This window comes from Talpa europaea, assembly GCF_964194135.1.
Source record: "Talpa europaea genome assembly, chromosome: 6".
In the NCBI taxonomy this organism is placed as follows: domain Eukaryota; kingdom Metazoa; phylum Chordata; class Mammalia; order Eulipotyphla; family Talpidae; genus Talpa; species Talpa europaea.
The window spans coordinates 105,734,317-105,756,537 of record NC_140072.1 but is presented as its reverse complement, the minus strand read 5'-3'; the positions used below and the strand labels follow the sequence as shown (position 1 = coordinate 105,756,537).

Below are 22,221 nucleotides of genomic sequence, written 5' to 3'. Positions count from 1 at the left end.
TAATTCTGTTCTAATTTGTACTAACATTTATACTTTCTTCCTCCATTGTGTCATACAGCATGTCTATAACATACCAAACATATTGATTGGTTTTTGGGGTATACGTGTTGTTTCTCTTGTCACATACTCGGCTCATAATATTCCTGAACAGAGGTACCTTTGACATTTTGGGTAAAACTATTACCTACATTGTAAGAAAATTAACTTCTTTCATCTCTAGGCACTAATGCCAACTTCCTTCTTATACACATTCCCACCTTTGCCAGTTACTGTGATTACTAAACCTATCTCCATACATTTCCAGACACTCCTGAAGCCAAATGATACCAGTAAAAAGCTAGAATAAATGGGAAAACAAGAAGATTTTTAAAGTTCCTGAGTGGCAAAGCAAGTCCCAAATTTAATAGGGAGATCAACACTTAAAGTAGAAAGAAATTCTCAACAGAACTACTGGAAGATAGAAGTCAATTGAATAGGCTGAAAATATATTTGAAATTAAGGGAAATTATTTTCTAAATATAACTCTATATGCAGTCAAACCTGTGACAGATTAGCTGTGACAAAAAATTTTCAAGCATGCAAGGCTAGACAATTTACAAAAATCATTCTCCCCCAGATGTGCTTCATAAACATAACACAAATGTCGTATTTTTAACAACTGTAGTCAGTATTAACTTTTTCCTTAGAAGAAAAATAGTCACCCTCAGTTTCTGCTCACACTATTTACTATAAAAGATTCAAGGAAGCAAAAGAAATTGAATATAAAGCAGGACAAAAATGAGCATATTCAGCAGAAAGCATGTACTGGCACTTGTCCCTATCATTATTAGGGGATAAAAACAGCAGTTGCCTCTTGCAAATCTGCTATGTAGTAGCTACCCCACACTAGCACTTTATACACATGATCAATTAATTCCTACCATAGTCCTCAGATATAGCTGTCATGAGGTCTATTTAACAGATATAGTAAAGTTCCTTAATAGTGAATTGAAGAAAAATTTCAGATTCTAAATTAAATCAAATATAAAGGTATTTTATTTGCCATCAATCAGGTTTGAATAGATAAATTTGAGAAATAAGCAATTTAGATCTGCTGTTAGTTTAGAGATCAATTTTTCTCAAATTATTCCAGTCAGGGCCATAAGTTTTTATGTATCAGGGGGTACAAATAACGAGGCCATCAAGAAAGTAACTAAGTATCCTGAACTATAGATGGGGGTCTGCATAACTATGTATATAGAATGAAGGCTTTAACTGGGCTTGTTAGATGTGAAGGAATTTGATTTTAAAGATTTTTTTTTTAATTTATACAAGAACTGGGGTATAGGCCAGATGTGCAGGAGGGTAAGAGGATTCACCAAAGACAGAGTGGGGAACAGAACAGGCAGACTGACGAAATACACTGCTGAGGGGAACAGTGGGCGAGACAGGAGAGGTCTGCTGTGCCACGTGGGTATCTCCATGAGATCGGCATGGATTGAACCTGCACTGTAGAGTGCTGTGGACAGCTTCACAGCGCTGCAACCAACCACCTGCGCCACCAGGGAGATCCCAATTTGATTTTACTTTTAAAAGAAAATAAAGTGGATTTCCTAATCTATTTCATTGATGATATACATTCGATTACAGAATAAGTATTTTTTACTAATAATGAACATACTTAATTCCCATTATTATGCAAAGATAATAGTGAAAGAAGAAACTAGAGGAATTTTTTTAAATAAGAATTTCTCTTAACAAGAACTTAAATAAAGTCATTGAGGTTGAAGACAAAAGTATGCTTCATAAAAACACAGTATCTATATTCCTCTATTAATTAAAAAATAAAATAACAGTAAGTCAAAAAAGTAAGCTTCATCATTCATGGATTTCCTTAGACCCATCTTTTTCCTTGGGTAAATAGTGATATAAACATAAAATATTAATCTTTTAAAACTGAGCTAATATATTAAACAAAAAAATGTTAAATTACTAAATCGTGGGAAAGGTGATTTTAAAAAAACTAAGAGACAGCCCTCAAATAAAAGGAAAGTTCTGTTATTCAGTGAGAATCTAGTTGCACTCTTCTCCCCTCTAGAAGAGGCATAATGATCCAGACCTCCCAGAACATTAACTGGCACCACCAACAAGGCCAACTCTGCAATAACATTATTTTTTTAAGATTTTTATTTATTTATTTATACAAGATATGGGGTACAGGCCAGCGGCATAGGAGGGTGAGAAGATTCACCAGAGAAAGAGTAGGGAGCAGAATAGGCAGAAGTGCAACAGGGTGGTCCCCAGGAAAGGGGGAGGTTCCCTGCCCCACCCAAGGGAGGGTGGAGCTGAGCAGGAAGAGGAGAAGCTGCAGAAGAGACTGAGGAAGGAAGCAGGATGGAGCCAGGAGACTTGGAGGAGGCACATGGAGCCTAGAGACATGTGAAGAAACTGCGCTTGTCTTTTGGTCGTGGACTGGGTGACACAGATGTGGGTGAGACCCGTGGGGAGGTGACAATGGCAGCTTTTATCTTGATGTTGATTTTGCTCTTTTCCTTCCGGGCTTGTCTGATTGTTTCTGACCCTTTGCTGTGGGTCCCCACTGGAAGGTGCTTTAGACTCATGGCAGGCTTTGGGGCCTTGCTCTGGGCCAGTCCCATTTGGATGGACTTTTACCCACGAGGGGACAGGTAACTTTGGGTGCTTCATTTAGAAACTAGACTCTGCCTTACCTGTATTGTTTCCTAGTTTTATTAAAGTTCCTTCCCCTTAAAGTCTCCTATGTTTTCTGTTGATGCGGCGGATGGCAGAACCCATTTAGAATAGGCAGGTTTGCGGGGTTTGGGCTGCCCCTCTCCCTGTCCTATAACAGATTGACCGAAAGCACTGCTTAGGGGAGCAGTAGGCAAGACAGGAGAGGTCTGCCGCGCCATGTGGGTTGCTCCATTGCTGGCCAGGAATCGAACCTGCGCTGCAGAGGCTGCGGACAGCTTCAGAGAGCTGCACTCAACCTGCTGCGCCACCAGGGAGGCTCCACTCTACAATAACTTTAAAAATAAATATACCAAGGTATTTTTCTAGTTAAGCAGTAGAATAAAATGCCTCACAGATTTTTGTTAGTGACCTGAAGGGTGCTGCACCTCCCCCTGCAGTGACCTTTAGGAATGGCTTTCGCCTTGGTCCCTAGGTCCGGCTGGGCAGTGCAGGGGGAGAACAGCATAACACCCTGAAGCAGAGGAAGTACAGCGGAAGTTCCCTGAAAAGTTCCCTGAAAAGACAGAAGCTTATCAAAAGATAAGGACCACCAGGAACCACTACAAGAATGCTAAAAATCTTATCCGGTCTTTTTAGAACTTTAGAACTACAAACTTTAATCCCTTATTGTCTTTCTAAACTTCCTTCTTCTATAAAAGTCAGTGCTTGTTATGTAGATCACCTCCCTGATGGTGATAGACTGAGCCCATGAGCAAGCTGATTTCATTGATATTCTTTGTCCCTGTGCTTTTGGAAAACATATATATATTGGTCACAAACTCAAAGAAAATTACACTCAGATTTTCACTCTTGAAGTATGTCTGTTTGTCATTTCTTTCACCGACGCCCTGACCACCCTGCACGCTTCTCTCAACCCTGAGGTGGCCTCATCGTCTACTGCTGTGCTGGTCCATGGCAGAAGGGGAAAGATGAAACAAAAGATAAATGGAAATTGGTAACATTTAATATCAAATAGAAGAAAATCAGAAAACGATTAGCAAAAATGATAGAAAAATTCATCAAAATAGAAAAACTGTGAAAACATCTTAAAAAATGAAAGTGCATTAAAAAAAAACAAACTAGTCAATTAATTCTGCAGGAGTTTTAGTCTGATTTTTAATAAGATGTTCCTATTATACCAGATCATGAGTTTCAAAATGTATGTTTTCAACAGAACTACAATGTGTTACACTCCCATAATTTTAAAATAAAGATTATTAAGGATGAATATATTAATTGACACAAAACATGTAAGTTTGTATATAAGAATATGCTGAATTAATCAGGTATCTTAAAATATTATTTCTTTGCAGAATATTCACTCTCTAGTTAGGGATGTATCTGCATTATATAGTACAGTAGAAAAACAGGCATATTTTGTTTTGCAAGATGACTCTTCATTTTATTCTAGACACCTACCGGAAGAATTGACTTAATATTTATTAAAACTTTATTATGTGCCTAGCATTACTTTACATGTCTTTTGCCTACTTTACTTCAAATTTAGTCTCATAACCACTCTGCAGGACTACATATGTTACTATTAGTGGTAGAAAATTTTAAACCAGGATTTAAACTCCAATCTCATGGAAGCCAAAACCCAGGATTTTTCTACTATAGAGGCCAAACTGTCCAGAGAAACAATACAGAATGTAAACAACATAACAACATGTTTGTTTCAATGTCATCACCTACAACTGTTCATTTATTGTAAGATGCTGAAATCACAAATCATACACTGAAAAAATAAATGGTGGGCTGAAAAAATACATCTGGAGACTAAGACTGCTAAAATTCTGACCTGAAATTAATAATCTCCTTCCATTAATGCAGTAATAACTCAAACCCCTAATAACATGGTTCTGATATTCACAGGCTCATAAACTGGCACTCAGAAAGTACAGCCTCTGGAGAAGAATAGCACAGGTAACATCACAGCTATGCCACTTAGTAGTTCTGTCACCTTAGGCAAGATATTTAACTTTACTGAGTATTATTTTAAGAAAAGGATAATAGCAGCTACCTCAGAGGATTAACTAAGTGAATTACAGAGGGGTGGGTGGGGTGGGAAGCAAAGCTTAGGAGCCCAACAGACTATGGTAGAGAACTATGGGTGCTTTGGTAGTAAGTGTGGTGTAGTAACATGCATCTGAAGAGGTGTGAACTTATACCTCTTTATCATATATAGTGCTAAAACCAATACAAATGGTACAATAAAAAAATACATGTAAAGTACTTAGAACAGTATCTCGCTTTAAAAAGAAGTCAGTGAATGTTAGCTGTCATGATTAATGTGATTACTATTCATGTTGAAATTTGCAAATAAACCTAATGAATTATATTAAGAAAAACTGTTACTTAGATAAGGTACTTCCTTGTTTACATAAACCAGCCACCACCAATCCCCATCTTTTGTTAGGATCCTTCCCTTGCTTTTGGTTTTTGTTTGCTTATCTTGTTGAAAACAGAAAGAATGTTTTAGTAAAAATTACTGTCAAATTATAAAAGTCATATTATAGAGATAATATAACTACATTAGAAAATCAAAATCATAGTCTAATACTATTTTTACTGAAAATAAAACATTCTTCAGATAAAATTTCTATATACCCTTTGTATTTTTTTCTATAATAAAAAAGAAAAGAAGCACTTTAAAAGTGAAAAATAACTATATCATAAAATTATATAGAGTGAAAATTCTACCTTCAACCTATCAGATCCACCTCTAGGAATAGCCACTACTAACATTTTCAGAGCTCATTCTTATTTTTAATACAATTCACATAGCCATACCTATGCATATGTAATTTATTTATTTTAACAAAAAAGCAGACTCATACACATTTCACAGATTGCAATAAGCTTAAGTAACTGCTTATCATGGGCATCTTTCCACCTCAGGGACAGAGATATTTTATTCATTTCAATATTGCATGCTTTTTTTTTCTAAAGGAGAGTATTTTAAATATTATTGCACACTAACCAAATAAACAGTGGGCTCCAAATCTTACACAGCATTGTTTACCAAGTAAACAGATGGCACTCAGTAAACATTTTCTGAGAGAAAGATATCATAACTAAAAACTGGGAATGGAACAAGCCTCCAAGGTCAAAATTGCTCCCTGTTTAACACTGTCACCTCAGTTCAGCGACGGGTGCAATAACACAGAAATAGAAAACATCTATTGTGCTTTCTATAAGAAAGGCATGCAATAAGGTACATTGAGACAGATATAGATTGCATTCAAATGATTACAGAAATAGATTGTACAATATACAAATATTGAGCTAAAAACCAAATGAATTCAATTTAACATATATAAAAATTCCCATTTCCTAGTAATGTATCTTTGACAAAGTCAAAAAACCACAGTTTCTTTATCTCTAAAGCATGGCTAATGACTTTTCTCACAGGATTATGGTAAAGATTCAGTGTGAAAATAATTATAAAATCTTGCTCTTCTCATAAATCCATAAGGGTTTTTTGAATTAGACTGACTTGGAATGAAAGTCCCGTCCTACCACTGAGCAGCACTGTGACCATGTAAAACTGAGATGACCTTCATTCGGTTACTCCATAGTAATACAATAATTAAGAATCCACTATGAGCAGACACCAACACTGTTCTAGACACCACATTCAAAGCAGTAGGCAAGACCTCTCTATCCTGTGGAGCTTCAGGTATAATGAGAGAAACAGGCAACAAATAAGCATACAACAAATGACTTGGCTTAAAACTATGATAAAAACCCCTCTATTTCCATCCATGTTGTCACAGATGGCAAGAGTTTATCTTTCTTTATAAGTGAATAATATTCCATTGTGTGTATAAAACACATCTTCCTAATGCACACATCTGTCTTTGGGCACTTAGGTTTTTTTTCCCATAGCTTGGCTATTGTAAATAAATTAGAAGGAAAAGATAAATTTAAGTGGACTGTGCCAATTATTTGTGAAATATAGAGAAACAAAACAAAGGGTCAGAGAAAACCAACCAATAACAAACCCTAGAAATCTGACTGTAAAATTGAGGCTACAAGAGAGGGTAGGGGAGAGCAAAGTGGGACAGAAGCACAATGGACTATGGGTGTCTTAGTGGTGGGTGTGGTATGACCAAAAAAAACCTGGACGGGATGATCCTATACCTCTAAATCACATAGACAAATGTTACCTTAGGGGAAAAATAATTAAACTATGCTAAAACCTAAGAAGAAATATAGAGACTGTTACAATAAAACCAGGGGCAGTGGGAGAGTATACAACTTAGGAGGTAAGTTTTCTGAAAAGTGGTGCTTCAGTTGAGGCATAATGAATGAGAAGAAATGCAATCATCCAAGAAGAAGGTGTAGCACACACAAAAGTCCTAAGCTATAAACTTGTTTCCTAAAGGTAATATGCTTCTGAAAATACCCTTACAGGGAGAATTCTAAACATAATAATCATTATACTAATATCAAAGGGAAAATTATATCTATACAATACCCTAAAATTGGTGTTCATTATAAATAAACAACAAACACAAATCCAAGAAACAATAATGGACATAAGAATAAACAATAGTTATAATCTGACATGACATTTTTCTTTAGTTACTAAAGGATATACAATTGTTTTCCTCAAATTCTTTTATAATTATGACATATCAAAGGCTAAGTTTACAAATAAATATATTTATAATAGTCAGTGTTTACAGAACTGATCTTCCAGTGTTTCAAATCCCCTTAATAAAACATAGAAATGTCCAAAAAAAAAAGTTAGGGGGCATAAAGTATAAGATCATAGCTGCTATAAGCAAACAAATCATGAGAACTTTGAGAAACTGCAACACACATCGACAAAAGAACTACAAAGATTCCCCTTTCCAAGTCATATTCAAAAGGTTTGCAAAGTCCAAGTAGCAGGTCTTTACTAATCACACACACACTCTCTCTTTCTCTCTCTTTCTCTCTCTCTCTGTCTCTCTCTCTCTCTCACACACACACACACACACACACACACACACTTAGTTGAGTTGTTAAATAAAATTTTCCATTAGTTAAAAGACCAAAAGAGCTTATTTCAGGGTATAACTACCACAAAATTCCCATTTTAAAGATAAGGAAACTGAAGAAGCTTGACCAAAGTCACACAATCAGTTGAGATTACCCAAAGTTCAAGTTACAGGTTCCACTGTTTACTTTCTTGCTATACTGTCTCTACAAAGCTACCATTATGCTATCACCATTAAACCACTCATGACCATGAGTTATTTCTGCTTTCATGGAAAAAAAAAAAACTGAAAATAAATGTTGGTAGCAAAATTTCCCATAATCCTTATTCTGTGTCTCCCCAATAATTGTTTTCAAAAGGAAAACAATTATCTACATTACCCCTCTGTTAGTATAGTATGTTTTTTCTTTCAATTATGCAGAATTAAAGCAGGAGGTGAGGACGTGGAGAGCATGGTAACATTGCCTGGCGGAACCTGTCCTGTTCCTTGTAGTTGCTACATTTTACCTGAGTTATCAAAACTCTTAATCCTAATGTTCTGAATTGTAAACTATAAGGAACCACTATGAGTTTCCTTCCTTCCAACCAACCCTAATGCATAAATAACCATTGCCAGTCACACGTCTGTGTTTCTTTTAAAACTCTTCTTAAATTGATTTTTATAGTCCTTGCATATTCTGAACGTTAACATACCATCAAATATAGCACTGAAGTCTTACTATCTTTCCATCATTACTCATTACCATTAAAACATTCAGTTCAATTGCACATTGGTAGATTTGGGTAAGTCAGGTAAAGCTCCCTTGTTGATAAAATAAGCGTTTACAAATGAGGTATTAAACTCACACATCAAAAACCATTTAGAAATAATACCTTTCTGTTACTTTTTCTTTAATTCAAACATTAATATTTAATGAAGGAAATATACTGGAAAAATTAACTAAACATACAAGACTGCCATTTATTATCAAACTTATAAAAACTGAAAGGATAATATACCACAATCACTGTAACTGCCAAATAGGAAGCATCAGTCAAATGCGAATAACTAAATTGGGTGATATTTTCTTCCAAGTTGATTAATATTTTCCAGCATGAAGAGATCAAGAGTTAACCACTTTAGATTCAATATTACATTTGCAACACTTTTTTTTACAAATTTCAGACAAAACTATAGCAAATGAAAAATGAGAATTCTTATAATTTGAAGCTAAAAACAGGCTAGTGACATTTAGGCCACTTTAAGACACAGGAAAAATAAAGAGGATTTTTAAAAAAACAAGCAAACATCCATTTTTGGACATATTATAATAGAATACTGTTTTTAAAAAGTCATAGTACCTTGGTATAACAGTTTATAAGCTAATGCAAGTAAGAAGCTGAAGTTTTTGCCAAGTAATCATTCAACAACTAAAGCATAATAATAAAAAAAAAAAAATCATTCAAGATACTTTTTGAAAAAGAAACTAATCAGTACAGACATTATAACAAAAGCATAGCACTTTCTAATATGTCTGCATTTAAGTCAGTTTATACATAGTTTTTTTAACCTCAAAATTCTCAACTAATTTTCTCAATTATTCACTTAGGTTGTTTTGTTTAAAATACCTTTAGAAGATACAGCATATACTCTATAATGATCACAAAAATCTTAGACTATACAAATGTACCTAGCAGCTCAAAATTTACATTTCATGTATAAAAATTATTCCATAAACTTATTCTGTATAAAATTTGACTTAGATTACAAATGTGAAATGAGACAGTATATCTCATTCCTAGTAGATACATATAAGCACAAGCGGTTATTAAATGATGTTTCCATATATTATAAAAATAAAATGTGGCCTTTTAAAACTACTATGTTATATAGAAAATCACCCATCATCCAAGGCCTGTAGCATAATTTTTTCAGGCTTTATTAAATGTTCTTTCTTACCACTCTCTTAAAAATTATCATTTTTATGTCCCTATAACCTTTATCTACTGACTGTCCTTCAGCTTGTCTTCTAACTCCACCACTTCACTGTTTATTACTTTTGTCAAGGTCTCTAATCAGTGATGTGCTGAAGCTAGTTTGAACACAGTACCTGAGCTGATTATTAAATTTTCAGAAACTGTAAGCAGCTTGTTAAGCTGTTGATAGCTTGAAATCAATCATAGTGGGAATATTTACAAACAGAAATCAACAAAAGCTAAAAATCAGGAAATCTTTCCCCTCTCCTATCTCTTCTCCCAAAGTCGGCTGTTAAGCATTCACCATCACACTACCGATGTTATTAAACCTAGTTCCACCTTTTCTCTCACTATTATCCTGTCAGTCTTTCTACTTTGGTAGCACTTTCTCAAACATTTTTGCTAGCCTGTCTATCTTAAATGATCTCTAAATTCAACTGCCTGCTGGATGTCTGTACTTGATTGTTTAAACTTAACATATTTTAAAATTAAACTCCTGATTGCTCTTCACTCCCCCTCCAAAACAAAAATAAAACTAATAGGTATTTAGAAATATAGCATGAGAGAAAGAATTCTGAGTCAGGAATCAAACAGATAAGAGTCCAAATCCTACTTCTTTACCTCTTATAGGTATGATGTTTTATCAGTTCCAGCAAATTCACTTAATAGTCAAAGGAAAAAATACATATTTTGCACTTGCAGATGAGTAAATGAATTCATAATATGCAAAGCACATAGCACCTAGTTTCTGGAATATAGCAGACACTCCATAAATGGCACTTGCTATTTTGTTTTATGATCAACACATTTTTATTTTTAATTTTTATTTTTTTTATACAAGAGCTGGGGTACAGGCCAGAAGCAGGGGAGGGTGAGAGGATTCACCAGAGACAGAGCAGGGAGCAAAACAGGCAGCTGACCAAAATACGCTGCTGAGGGGAGCAGCGGACGAGACAGGAGAGTTCTGCCACGCCACGTGGGAATCTCCCTGGCTGGCCAGGAATCAAACCAGCGCTGCAGAGGGTGCGAACAGCATCACAGCATGTGCTCAACCCACTGCACCACCAGTGAGGCCCCAACACATTTTTAAATGAATAGGCCACTAATTAGGAAAAGAGACAAAAGACTAAAATGAAAAAGAGACTTGTGTGTCCTAGTATTCTGCAAAAAACTCTATCTATAGATCTAAGTACCAAAGAAAATTAATTACATCTCATAACTGATAGCATGGATAACTTAAAAGCATGTATGCCAAATGATTTAACTTCCACAAATTTATCTGAAAAAAAAAAATCAGTGATGTGGAAATAACTAAAATGCCAAATTTAACTTGAAGTTTATTATAGCAAAATTTGGAAATACCTTTCAAATTGCTAATAACATTAATGAAATTATAATCAATTACTATGCAACCATTCAAAATTTCACTTACAGGAATATATAATTAAATGGAAATATTGTTATTTTGTTAGGATAAAAAAGGCAGGTTATGCAACTATGATTTCATAAATAGGAACAAAAACAGAACATGGTTATGGTATTATGAACCGTTTTTCTTTTACATTTTATTCTTAAAAAATACAAAGTTTAAGGATACCAATCCACATGCAGTCAAAAATCTGTGTGTAATTTTCACTCCCCCAAAGTCTTATCAATAACAAACAAATGATTAACACATATATTGTATGCCATATATATTATATACTATATTCTTACAACAAAGTAAGCTAGAAGAAAAAAAGTGATAAAATCACAAGAAAAAAAAAACATTTATGCTGTATTTGATTACCAAAAGTTTACCAAGTCTCTTTAGAAGAAAATCTGCATATAAATTTAAAGTGGACCTATAAATTTCAAATCCATCCTCTTCAAGGGCCAATTGTATTTATTATGTTTTGAAATTTTGTCTAAATTCATCAAGTAGTGTCCATGCAACAGGTAGCAATACACGTATATAGTACTTGATTAAGAAATTAACTCGTCTCAGTTTCAATTTTTTAAATACCCTTCTACATTAAGACATTCTCTTAAAAGAATATTTCAGATTTGCTTTCTAACCACCATCCTTTATACCCTCTGACCCATTCTCTTACTCTCCTCCCTCTTAAACTCAGAAGTCTCACTGTGCTAATTGTGTTTCCTAGTTTTTATAAGAACTTTGCCTTGTTAAATCATCCATGTAAACATCTGTATTTGTCTTTGTCATTTTGATTTGCTTCACTAGAAGTAATTCCTTCAAATTCCCTCCACTTTGCGGCAAGTGACATTTTGTCTTTCCTTATACTTTATTGTGTAGATATATCAAAGCTTCTTTTTTTTTTTAAAGATTTATTTATTTATGCATACAAGAGCTGGGGTACAGGTCAGAGGTGCGGGGGGTGAGAAGATCCATCATAGACAAAGTGAGGAAGAGAACAGGCAGATTGACCAAAGTACACTACTGAGGTGAGCATCGGGCAAGTCAGGAGAGGTCTGCTGCTCCATGTGGGCTGCTCCCTGGGCGGGGATCGAACTTGCGCTGCAGAGGCTGCGGCTAGCCTCACAGGTTGAGTCTCAACCCCCTGTGCCACCAGGGAGGCCCTATCAAAGCTTCTTAAGTCAATCCTCTATCACTTAGAGGATTATCCTTTCATGTCTTTCTTTGCTACTGTAAATAATGCTGCAATAAACATGTACAGCATGTATTTTAAGTTGATGGCTTCACATTCCTTGGATAGATACCCAAGAAAAAGATTGCTAGCTTGTACAGCATTTCCACTTAGTATCTTAAGATAAATCCAGGTTGATATCCAACACATCCATGTACCAGTTTACCTTTCCATTAACAGTGTAATAGGATTCCTCTTTCTCCACATACTCTCTACCATTGTTGTTGGGAACTTTTTAAATATGTGACAATCTCATGGACATGAGGTATCTCACTGTGGTTTTGACCTCCATCTTCCTTATAAAAAGTGATGATGAACATTTTTCCACATATGTACTGGCCTTCTGGATATCCTGTTTGGCTCAGATCTGTTTCCCATTAATTGTTTTTTGGTTTTTTTTAACAATTAAGTTTTTTACATATCTTGGATATTATCCCTTTTCAGTTACATAATGTGTAAATTCATTATGTTGTCTTTTTTAATCTACTTATATCTTCTTTCACTATGTAAACACTTTTAATTTGAGATAACACCAATTATTTTTTCCCCCTTGCTGTAAGGGCCAAGCCTCCAAAAAAAAATCTTTATCACAATACCATGAAATAAATATGTTGCTAATGTTTTTTTCTACATTTTATTGCTGCAGGGTCATACATATAAGTGTTTAATCCATTTAGAATCTATTTTGTACATGGAGTTAAAGAGTGATTGAACTACATTTTTTTACATGTGGTTTTTCAGTTTTCCAAACACCATCTGTTAGAAAGACTCTACTTCCTGATTGCATGCTCACAGCTCTTTTTTCATAAATTAAGTATTTATATTCATGTGACTTTGTTTCTGGGTTTTTCATTCTGTTCCACTGACCCATGTGTCTATTGTTATCCTAATATCATATTGATTTAATTACTGTTGCTTTATAAAGTATAAAATTGAGTAATGTGATGCCTCTGTTTCTCTCCTTTTTCCTCAGAATAGCTTTTGCTATTCAAGGCCTTCTATGCTTCCATACACATTTTAATACTTTTTGTTTAACTGCCTTGAAGAGTGTTGTTATTATTTCAATAGGAAATGTGTTAAAATTATGTATTGCTTTTAAGGGAATAGTCATTTCAACTATACCGATTCTCCTTATCCATTAGCATGGAATTATAGAATGTCTTTCCATCTCTTATGTCATGATCTAAAGCCTTTAATAATGTCTTACAGGTTTCATTGGATAAGTCCTTCATCTCCTTGGTTAGGTTAATTTCTAGGTATTTGATTCCTTTAGACATGATTGTGAATGGAATTATTTTGATTTCTTTTCCTTCTCGTTCACTGTTCATATATATTAAAGAAACTGATTTTTGTATGCTGATTTTGTAAGTTGCCATCTTGTTGTATTCATTTATTGCTTCTAAAAGGTTTTTTTGTTGAGTCTTTAGCATTTTCTATATGTAGTATATAATATCATCTGCAAATAATGATATTTTCACTAATTCTTCAACCAGGATTCCTTTTATTTCCTGTTGTCCGCTCCTAAAATTTCTAATACTCAATGAAACAGAAGGGGTAACAGTGAACATCCTTGTCTTGTTCCTGACCTTAAAGGTCAAGCTTGTAAGTATTATAATGGCTTTATCTCTGCGATAAATTAATTGAAGTCTAATCCCATCTTGCTTAGAATTTTTATCATACATGGATTTTGAATTTTACCAAATGATTTCTCTACTACTACTATTATCATATGATTTTATCTTTCCTTTTGGTGGTATTATATATTACATTGATTGATTTATACATATTGAAATATCCTTGTATTCTTGGCATAAATCCCACTTGATTACATGTATATTCTTTGTAATATATTGTTGAATTAGATATTCTAATTATCTTCTGAAGATTTTTGCATCAATATTCATCAGGGATATTTGTAGTTTTCTTGCCTTGTGGTATCTTTTTTACCAACTTTCTAAAAATGATCTTAATATTTTTTCACTTATGTTATCCCTGAATTAATATATAGTATTCTATATATAATTATTAAAGTCAAATAACTACTAAATTTACATACATAAACAAGACATATGAAACAGTGTAGCATTTTTCACATCCCACCAGGTATTTTGTTTAACATTTAAATTACCTGGCCTCTTGGACCCTCAGAAAGGAAATATTGGGTGCTATACATTCAGAAAATTTAGGGAGCCCAATGTCATAACAACATAGACCAGGGCATTTCAAACTAAATCTAGTGAAGGAATAAGGTTTTGATCATATTTCGTAGTTCCGGTTTTACAACTGGCTGTTGACTTAGTTTTGTAAAATGCAGTACAAATGTTGAGACACAATGTTAAAGTACTAAAACAATTGTTCTCAATTTCAGTACTTATTTGTAAGCAGATACTAGATGACACTAGCACAGACTATTCACAGCTTAAGTAACAAATCCACAAAATAGAATCGGAAACTAATTCAAGTTAAGCAAAGCACTCAAAATTTGGGGCAAATGTGCACTCAAATAAATGGAATGGTATAAAGAATCAGTCCTATAAAAAGAAAAAAGTCAAGGAGTAGAAGGTTATAGGAATGGGTAGAATAGAAAGTGACAAGTAGTGGGTTAAAAGTCCACATTCTCTCTGTTGTGCTGACAATTTAGGACTACTCACATAGCAACCATTCATTCCTGACTTCCAAATAGGCACTCCAGCATCACTTTCAATCAGCTGCACAGGGAAATGAGGAGCTGTTTGATGCAATTAGATGCAAATATACACAATGATTCTTTTCTGAGGAAACACATCAGAAGAACAACTACCATAATACAAACATATTCTCTCTCTCTTCTTGACCTAGTTTCCTGACTTTCAAATTAAGCTATTACCATTATATTGTATTTTCGTCCTACAGTTCCTCTTTCTTCAGTCTTCAAAATTTGATCTATAAATCTATAAATGAAACAACTCAAAATGACTTGAAACTTGACTAAAATATAACAAAATCAAAACAAAACTTTCTAACAATTATCAAAAGCCTACAATTTCATGTGAATTACCCATCAACCATTCCAACATTTAAATATATACTGACATCTGAGTATTATGTGGAATTTGAATTTATGCAATACTGCTAATCAAGATAAATGCTACTTTTCACAAATCCACAGATAATAGAGTGAACTACATAAAAAACAGTACATATAGCCTATACTATACCACACACACACTATACTATAGTTTGAACTTCATTCTGCCAATCATAAGTATCAGATGAGCATATTAAGGAAGGAGGTAGTGGGATCGAATTTTTATGTTGAAAAATCACTGACTACAATATGAAGGATGGGATGATGAAGTGCTGCCTGAGGTAGGCTAGTGGGGATGGAGGTGAGAAGATGATGAGTGGTGGATGCTACCGTTACTCTTTTTTTTTAAGATTTATTTATTTATTTATACAAGAACCGGGGTACAGGCCAGATGTGCGGGAGGGTGAGAGGATTCCCCAGAGACAGAGCGGGGAACAGAACAGGCAAACTGATGAAATACATTGCTGAGGGGAGCAGCGGGAGCGACAGGAGAGGTCTGCTGCTCCATGTGGAGCCTCACCGCCCGGCAGGGATCAAACTGGCATTGCAGAGGCTCTGGACAGTTTCACAGTGTGTGCTCAACCACCTGCGCCACCAGGGGAGGCCCTGCTACTGTTACTCTTATTGCTAATCCAAATGATGGAGATAATTGTAGTGGCAGGAACTATCATTATATGGCAGTCCATGTACCAAGCACTGTGCCTAGCATTTTATATACATTATCAAAGTTGCTCTTCTTAACAACCTGTAACTTGAGCGCTTTCCAATGAAGAAATTAAGGTTTAAGACATTACGTAACTTGTCCAAAGACATACAACTAGTAAATATGAGTTGTGAGATAAATTAGTGTTAAGAAAAAGTTGTATCTATCTGGCCTGGAACCCTGAAAAATTCTCCCCTTCTTTTTGGCAAAAGGACCCTGTTGAGGGTGACACAGAGGTATGAACTACTCTTTCTTCTTTACTTATAAAATTCTGATACAATCAATTAAGATGTCCTGTGCTCTCCTGACTTAGAAGAGGGCAAATAGAGACATAAAGAGATAGAAGGTCTTTTCCTATTTAAGCTTCCAGGTATGAGGACAATCTGCTTGTTCCTAAGATTTTTTTTTTGCCTTTTATTGCATATTATGAATGGAGATTTTACATCAACAGCTGTAATGTTATTCTGTCCAATTTTCTTCTTTTTTTAAAAAAGATTTATTTTATTTATACAAGAGCCGGGATTCAGGCCAGATGCGCAGGAGGGTGAGAGAATTCACCAGAGACAGAGCAGGGAACAGAACAGGCAGACTGACAAAATACACCGCTGAGGGGAGCAACAGGCAAGACAGGAGAGGTCTGCTTTGCCATGTGGGTTGCTCCGAGGCTGGGGGAGGCTGGTGGGGATCAAACCGGCACTGCAGAGGCTGTGGACAGCTCCACAGTGCTACACTCAACCGCTTGCGCCACCAGGGAGGCACTTGTCAAATTTTCTTTTTTTTTTTAATTTTCTTTGGTTTTCTATCACACCTTCACACACACCAGGCCAACAACCCAGGTGAACTTAGTTAAGTGTGGGCGTCAATAATTATACGATGAAAGGTATTTATCTTTTCCTCCATTAAAAAAAAAACTTGTTTGCAAAATTGATATGATCATTTTATCTGCAGTTCTTTATGTTATTATGCCCCTTATGCACTGACCTTATGCTACACCTGGAACTCACTGCACCAATCTTTCCCACCAAAGGACAGTTTGTCAACACAAAAAAGCAGAATTCAGATAGAGTATGGCTTTGCAGTTATGTGAGCCAATACATATTTTAGCAAACTAATTAGAAATCGATGCCAGGAAATAAGAGTGATAGAGTGTGACAGAACTGAAAATGTAAAAATTGTTTAGTAAAGGAAGGGTACAGGGTAGTAGAAGTCTAATAGTAAATTGGAACTCTTCATTGTATAGTAAAATCGTAGCCTATTGTCCACCTCATTAATGAGACCGATCCTTTAGAGACATTGCTGTGAAAATGTAGGTTATTTCTTACTTCCTTCACTAAAGTCATACAAAAAAATGATAGCTTGCAAGTTTGAAAGTGAAAAAGACACAGATGCAACCAGCTAAGAGTTGCTCTTCTCAGTTATTACCAATAATCCAAAAAGACAGGGGAACAGACAGTCATGTTTTTTGAGAGATGACAGAATTCTTTGAACAAGAAACAGGAGAGGGAAAGCAGAAGATGAGACTGGGTCCTGGAAAGGGAAGCTTGATCACCTATGACCATAGTTAACATTTAAGAATGGTAGTTGTGTTCTTAATTGCGGTATTTGTTTAATTTAAATATCCTTTCCACAAAAATACTTGTATTTTAAGTCTATCCTTATTTTTTAAGTGCTTACTCTTTAAATAACTAGATTATAGTCTCTAACTTTCCAAAATTTTTAACACAAAATTTGAAGAAACATAAACAAAACTGATAACATATTTACAAAATATGCTACACAAACAAGAGGATACTAGAATAGTATGAATTTATAAGAATTTATAAGAGTATGAATTTACAATAGTATGAATTTATGAGCACAATGTCCCTTGTGCTCATTCATAATACATAAAGGTTATCCTGGTCTTATTTAGATGTATAAGGTATAAACAGTAAAGTTACTGACTCAAGGCACTCTTTCCTTCTATCTCTGGCCAATCCAGATATCTCCCAAAATATTAGAAAGAATTAAATCTACTTCTCTGCCCATGCAGAAACTTAAAATATATGTTCCCAGTAGGCATTATTTTAAATAGTAGCTACTATTACTGAAGCGCTATATGATAAACTTAGTATATATGATGGCATAAAATTTTGTTTTTGAGAGTTGACCTGATAAGCTAAACAATAATTATAATATCTAGTGTATAAAACCAAACTAAAAAAAAAATCTCTATATAAGAATCTTTCGGAAGACACCATTATCACAAACTAATAAATTTAATCTTTGCAAGGTGACATCAAATTTTTATATACTGAATAATTTACTTAGTGATTACAGTCAGAAAACAGTATCATCCAACCTCATTTTTCTTAGAATATTCTTGGAATATTATGTTTGATTTTATGTAAACAAAAATTACATTTGATTCCAATTTAAAGAAGCACCAACAAAAAGTTAATGCTAAGAGAAAATCTCTAAGAAAAGTATATCTAATGATCAATTATTTCTGATGGAAGTTTTTAAAAATATGAATAAAGAAATGAAAGCACCCTTTGTTCTTTCAGAGAAAATTTTACCTTCTGAAAAAAATTCATTATTAACCTTTATTAAATTTCTCAGAATCATATTGTTAAGGGATATATTTTCTTCAAAAAGCCTGACAAATTACACAAAATCTGATATGACATAAAACAAGTCCATCCAGGTTTACTTAGCTAAAACATGATTTTTAAGGGTACTAAAACTTAAAATCTTGTGATCACTTACATGATACAAAATATAGAAGCAGGAAAGGTTTGATCAGTGAACTAAATTGAAACAAAGAATTTTAAATACTCTAAATATACACATCACTGAATCATAATTACCTGTGTACAATCAATTTGGGACTGTAAAAGACCCAAATAACGATGCTGATAATATGTACATAAATTAATACTATTAGATCATAACTTTTTTCATTAGTTGTTCTTAAGGCATTTAAACATTAAACCTGGAAATGTTATCCTGAAAGACTTTAAGATTTTCCTTAGAAAAATGGCCAGCATTTTGTCCCATTAATGAGTAACTAATTTTAGGAGATATGTTTAAGATTTATGAAACAATGACCAAATTTAGAGGGAAGATCAAAGTAAGGACTCAACTTTATAAAAGTAAAGGGTTATTTGAGACTTTATTTCAATAAAAAAAGAAACATAAAATCATAAGCTGAGTAGAATAAATTCAGTAGCCTGCCTAAACTGAATTATTTTACTCTGAATCCCAGCTTACCTAAGAATATTGTTATAGTATAAGTAGGTTAAGAATAGTATCTGCAAGATACATGGTAACTTTACACTAAGCATTCCCATCAATCTTGTCACCTTCACTGCAATAATACTACATGAAAACAGTAAAGAGAATATAAGAAACACCTACAAGTACAATAATATTCAGTCTATATACGTACCAATTCATTCTCCAGCCCTTTGTGCTCGTGTGTGCTATTAATTTCTTTTAAGTGATGTCAACATCATCAAAGGAAGTGTTTAGGGGCAAAAGAGCTGCTACTGACAAAATCAGCTTCTAGTCAAAAAAACTTTCAAAGCAATGAATAGAAAAATCAAGCAGTATTTTTAAGTCTCCCCAATAAAAGTGTTTCTTAGTCATGTAAAAGAATTAGTCTTATTTTGGCAAAATCAAACAAAACTTTAAAATAGAGGATTAAATATTATTATATATTATAAGCATGCCAGATCATGTTTGATTACTATATTCAAAATTGCTTCTGCTAATCCTTTATATTTTGTCCAATGCTATTTACACTAAGTAAATGATAAAAAAAGTTTACACTAAGAAAATAATAGATTCATTTTTTATAAATATTCCTTATGTCCCTTTAGCTTGTGTTTTCTCCTGACTCACAAACTAGACAATAAGCTTAGCTGAGCTGGTGCTACAAAATCCATCTATCTCCCTAAATTTTTTGAAAGGTGTTTTATATTTTGTTTCCCCAAGACTTCCCAGACCTGGTATAAATAAATATTACATAAAATACTGCATTTATAGAATGAATAATTCCTCATAACACATGCAATTGCAGCCTCAGTTCAGGTATCAATCCTACTTTCTACCTTGAGAACAGAAAACTGTGTTTTTTTCTGAAAGCACCAAACAAAGCACACTGCTTTCATGCCAAAAAAACACCCTTTCATGGCTTTTCACTGCCCTCTAGATAAAATAAAATCACCTTAAGACAAAATCCTTTTGATCTGGTTCCAGTCTACCACATCTCTGCCCTTCTACTCACACCTCTCCCACATACTCCCAGGGAAAAGGAATTGGTGCTCTGATGCTGCCACATTTAGATACCCAGAGCTTCCTCTGCTGGGGATTTCCTTCCCTCCAACACTCCTCCTCCTAGGACTTGTCTAAATTCTACCTCTTTTAATAAACCCCTGCTCATATCCCATCTTGGTTAATAGGCCTCTGACATAGTGCTTTTAAGAAACAGTAAAAGTTTTGCTTCTCTTGGAAAAATGGTCCTTGAGCATGACAATGAACTCTAATGTCAATTGGGGGATAAAGGTAATTAGCATGATCAAAAGAGCATGGGATATTTTACAATAAAATGTAACCATCCATGCAAATATTAGAAATATATTTCTTAAATTTGAGACTTTATAAGGATCACAGGCAATGGTTCTTGTAAAAATCAAGGGTTTGGAATGCTATTACAATGTATATTTTTTCTCACATTATTTTAATAAGTGACATAAATACAATACATATTAACAGATGTTCTCATATATTGTTTTCCCCTCAAAAGAGACTCTTCAACAATGATGTTCAGTTCTAAGTGTAGTATTCACTAATGTTATATATCTTAACTTTGTTGATACCTTTTTCCATGAAAAAATGCTAACATAATTTTGTTGGTACGGGATGTGTGACAGGTACACAGGTCACAGTAGTTACTATTCTCAATCTCAACCTCATTATGATTTAAAAGACTGTATAGAAGTTAAGAGCAGATGTAGAAAAACTTGAGAAAAGAAATCTAAGGATTTATAATTGGAATAGTTCAAAGGGAAGTTGGAACAACAATATCATGAAGTCAAAAGGATTTGAAGCAGCAGCAGAGATTCTTCTGCTGGCCTTGCAGAAGTAAACAAACATGCTATAAATTGACTAGTGTGGGGGTAATGCAGTAAGGACATTAAGGCATCTAGCAGCTCTTACCCAGGCAACACAGAAGCAAAAAAGACATGAACTTCAGCTCTACATCATGAGGAAATGGATTTTGCTAACAGTGAGTGAGCTTGTAAGATGACTGACTGCAAGTTTCTCAGGCAAGAATATAGCCCTAACCAAATTCTTTTTTTTTTAAAGATTTATTTATTTATGCAAACAAGAACTGGGGTAGCCAGAGGTGTGGAGGATGAGAGGATTCACCAGAAACAGAGTGGGGAGCAGAACAGGCAGATTGACTGAAATACACTGCTGAAGAGAGCAGTGGGTGAGACCAGGAGAGGTCTGCTGTGCCATATGGGAATCTCCTTAGCCGGGGATTGAACTCGTGCTGCAGTGGCTACAGATAGCTTCATAGGTTATGTCTTAACCCCTTGCACCACCAGGGAGGTCCCCTAACCAAAATCTTGAGTTCAATATGGAGACCTTGAGCAGAGACTCCAACTAAGCAGTACTTGGACTCCCAACACACAGAAACTTTAAGATAAATAAATTTGCATTTTTAAGTCACTGACTTTGTGGTAATTTATTAAACAGCAATAGAAGAGCAATACATCATGATTCATAACCAATAAAATATTGTTCTTACATGTATCTGCATGTAAATCTTGTTTAATCAAATAAGTGTTTTCTCACAGAATAACATGGCCTTTTCTATATTATCTAGCAAGTAAACTTCCATTTTCATGAAATCTGGATGCTTCAAATTTATTACAAAACCATTTTATCTCTGAACTTTGGTTTGATTCAAAATACATCTGGAAGAGAAAAAAGAATCTAAAAATATATTTTCTTAATTTTTTGGAATTATATTTTAAAAACTTACTATTTCAGAAAATACTATAATTCCATGCTTAGAAAAAAATATACATTTAACATTTATTTCTCATTTGAGAAGTTATGTTAAAATATATAT

The 22,221-nt window shown here is 34.2% G+C and overlaps 1 protein-coding gene across 1 annotated transcript in view; it reads right to left on the bottom strand.

The window, feature by feature from the left end:
- The window catches only part of TDRD3 (tudor domain containing 3), a gene marked incomplete at both ends in the record, with an annotated part of 127,567 nt that overhangs the window by 37,169 nt on the left and 68,177 nt on the right, over positions 1-22,221 (bottom strand). The window lies entirely within an intron of this gene.